A 3959-nucleotide genomic window follows, 5' to 3' on the forward strand; every position below is an offset into this window, starting at 1 on the left:
AAACACTTGACACTGTTTACACTTCAATGTGTATTAAATCAAAAGCCACAAGGGCTCTTTTTAGGTAACAAAATAAGAGTGTGAAGGAAGAAATCCAGAAATCTCTCGATAACACATGTTAAGTCTTGCCCCTGTATCTTTACATGGCAGAAACTGGTAGTATAATACACATATTACATTAGATTGTTCAGGGCTAAAGGTCACCATGATGAAAGTGGACAGGGGGTTTGTATAGCAGTGATTTTCAGAGCCCCAGGGGATGAGGCTGATGGCTCATCCATTACTGTACCTCATTGGAAATGGACTCATGACAATTCTCAGAGGTACAGCAAAGCCAAATATTATGAGATGTGCAGATCCTACTACTCGCCTGTACTTCCATCAGCTTAGGAGAGTACTAGTTAATAAAGTAACTAGTACTTACACATTACCTGAGGCTACTTTAAACCAAATGGGGCCTGCATTGAATGAACGTGACAACCGCTAACGGTTGGGTGAATGACTTCATGTCTGAATAACAAATGATGATTCATTATAGTACCTGCAGCAATGCATTCTCAATAATAGTGATATGTACATACAACATAGTTGTACATCCAGTGTGGAACATGCCCTGAGGGTGTAAAATCCTTAATAAGGAAATGGTGGGCTTTGGTAGACTGCATAAGCGAAGGGTGTGTTTTTATATTCAGCTGCAATGCCTCAATTCCAAGTCATGCATCAGGTGTGTGCCAGAGAAGCTGAACAATTCTGCTGTTTGTGTTGCCCTCCCATCTGTTTAGGACCTCTCAAATTGACAGCGCGGGCATGTCGTATTCAGCTGAGCGTACCATGCTGTGCTCAGAATCCTATATAGCAGCCTCCCTCTCCCACCGCATCCCACCGCCGACACAGCCATTTCTGGCAGAGGCGCACCGTGAGGAAGGGGAGGCTTTCCGAGGCCAGCTTGAAGCTTTTCCTCTGCAAAGTTAAGCTCTATACACAAAATGGGGCAGAGCTGATCAGAGCGCAGTCTCTTAATTAGAGAGAACAGATGCCGGCAAAGTAAACACAGCTTGATATGCACAACAGAACATGGCATCAGTCTGCAGCAGTGGCGGAGAAGGAGGGAGACACCCCCTGCTCAAAACGAGCACGATCTCAGGAGGAGAGGACCTGGTGGCGATCTTCAGATGGAGCTTCCTGGGTTGAGTCTTGAACAGCGCTGGGCAAGCTGATCAGGCTTCTGGGCAGCGCCCCCCCCCCCCCCCCCTCCCCACACACACACATGATATTCGAAATTGATGTTTGTGTTGGTTGTTGTAGATCTGCAGATCTCGTTTTATCGGAACTTCCTCAGAATCTGTGTCATGGCTAGTACAATGCAACCAAATTAATTAAACGGGAACAATGCTCGGAAATTAACAAAAACAATTCCATCAGTGAGAGAGGGGAGGAGAGCTTTTCATTCACTGACTACAATTAATGGATTTTATTATCTAATTCCATTTAGGCTAATGCTATGAAATCCTTAAACTTTAGTAATAATGGTGTAGCTTAATTTGCATGTTCTTAATATCTGTGTGATCTGTGACCTTTCATTATTTATTTCATCAATTTATTGCTAGAGTCCCTATTTTAGCATAAAATGCAGGCCATGCACTCGATGTTTGAATTAATCGAATTCCCCATGGCAGGGGAAAACAGGACAAAACTGGCATTAGCACGGGCTTCCGAATTAAAGCCTAACATTTAGTCATTTATCACATTGCAACAGCCACGGCTAGTCATGGCAACATCAGCAAACCTTAAGGAAACAGTGGACGCTTTATATCAGGATATGTTAAGCCATAAGGCAGACATCTCATTCTTGCGATGCTAAAATGTTTTTTTGTAAACGAAGCACTGGTCAGCATCGCATAATGGCCAGCGTGCATGGAAAAGGGCAAGTTTATTTTAATCACAACTGGTTTTTGACGTTGTGTGCTTTGCCCACCAGAGCCTAGGGCAGTTGTTTCAATGAGTGTTGCAACAGGCTTGTGCTTTCGTCAAAGGAATCCCCTTTAAAAACAACAGTGCGAGCGCACACCCAGTTCACGGGCGAGGCGCAACATGGCTACACAGTGACTGTTCAAACAGATGGGTTTTGTTCAGATTGTTCAAGCCATTTCATATGGGCGATATTTGATCAGCTTTGTAAAGCATAAAGCTATACTACGCTGTACCCTAACACCTTCAACTTCGCCGAGAGGAAACCGATCTATCCAAGTGATGCATTGTGAAGCGCTGTAAACTTTCTGCGCTATTGGCTCAACATTAGAAACAGAACAAAGTGCCTGTGCGTCTTGATTACGCCCCTTTCCATCCCTTTCATGTGACGTCAGAAGAATGGATTTTTACTGCAATCAGCCACTTAATTAAACGAGGATCACTTCTCTCGTCACGTTAACAACATTCGGTTTGCAGAGATCTTCTGATCAGCCGACTACTTAAAATATACGCGTTGGTAATGAGAAACAATGTGACTATCAACTAGCCTAGTTTGGTTTTCCTGAAATAAAATGTACTTTTTACTCATTCATGGTAATAAGCGTGCAGTAGCCTACATCTCTTTCATTCGGAGTAAGACAGCATTCATCTCTGCGCATTGACTCGCCCTATACTATCATGGCGTGACACCAGTGGGGCTACTCTTGAATGTCTTCTGGCTTTCCTGGTATGAGAGGCAGGAAAAACAGGTTGCTGTAACGCATGTATGACTTTTCCCTGAGCGGCGGCATTCCACCTGGTCTCAATCAGAATAACCTCCACAAAGAAATGTATGAGTCCATCCCCTCAAGTATTAAAACAAACATGATTTAGATTAGTTCGGAACGACACACGAGGCAATATATGAGTGCGGCACGAGACGGTGACGGAAGAAAATGCTCACAAACACAAACGCACGCATAGCCTTCACAACCACTCACACACATAAACACAGGCAAGCAAGCACACACCTGGTTAGAACGAGCAAAGTCAAATGGAAAAGGAATAAGAGCATACCGTCCAGATGAGATGACGCCGCAGCTCCCAAGCAGCTGGAAATCAGTCAGTCCAAGTGGTTTTGCCTCTTCAAATCTGGCAATCAATACATTCTAACCCCGAGTCTTGGGCGGTAGAAATCCCCTTTCCTGCCTGAGCGGAATCCCTGTTGCACCCTCCAGTCTGGACCTATGACGTCTCCTAGGCTGCTAGAGCAACATGAACTGAACTGCCGAAAGATCGAGGCTTTCTTCGAGATAGTGTTTTGTTTATGTTTAGAGATAACGTTATATGAACAAGTCGCCCTTTTCTCTGCATATGGAATTTAACTTGACAACATGACTGTACAGAGACGGAAAAATCAGTTCAGAAAATCTGATGGAATCGATTTCCCCTCTACTCTGATAAAAGGCTTTTTGTGAATTAAATATGGCCTAAAGTTGAATGGAGATATTACATAACTTGTTACTGGCAAGTACAGCAGGCAAAAAGTGAGTCAAAACAATCCAAACAGTCTTTACTTTCCGAAAAAAAAGATTAAAAAAAAATATTCACTAAGAGGACCAGGATGTAGGTCTGAGAGCACGGAGATCCAAGTGATTACTTGAATTATTCTGCCCCGTAGTCTACAGAGGAGATTGTGTTCCCCTTGACCTAAAAGAAACGCGGTAAAAGTATGGCGAATCGCTATCACGCCAGGGGTCCGTAAAAATGTCTTCGGATGCTGTTCCTACGAGCCATCGCCGTGCCTCGAAAACGAAAGGGGATTGTTCGCGAAGACCGAGTGGCAGGACGGTAAGCGAGCTGAAAGGAGAGGGAGGGACTACATTGGGAATAGTCATTTAAGGTGGACTAAAGTGAAAGTTCAACTGAAGACAAGCAACGCATCAGTGTAATAGACATAATACCCAATACCTAAACAGCAAACATAATGCGTTAGGATTAAGCTATATAAT

The 3959-nt window shown here is 43.7% G+C and overlaps 1 protein-coding gene across 3 annotated transcripts in view; it reads right to left on the minus strand.

Annotated features, from left to right (window-relative positions):
• atp2b4 (ATPase plasma membrane Ca2+ transporting 4) overlaps window positions 1–3757 on the minus strand; it is a 57417-nt gene extending 53660 nt beyond the window's left edge. For all 3 annotated transcript variants that reach the window (XM_062546304.1, XM_062546300.1, XM_062546305.1), the window contains exon 1: window positions 3025–3757. The gene's annotated coding sequence lies outside the window, so the exon portion shown is untranslated. The remainder of the gene's footprint in view (window positions 1–3024) is intronic.
• Between the last annotated feature and the right edge of the window lie 202 nt (window positions 3758–3959).

Source organism: Sardina pilchardus, chromosome 9 (assembly GCF_963854185.1).
Source record: "Sardina pilchardus chromosome 9, fSarPil1.1, whole genome shotgun sequence".
In the NCBI taxonomy this organism is placed as follows: domain Eukaryota; kingdom Metazoa; phylum Chordata; class Actinopteri; order Clupeiformes; family Clupeidae; genus Sardina; species Sardina pilchardus.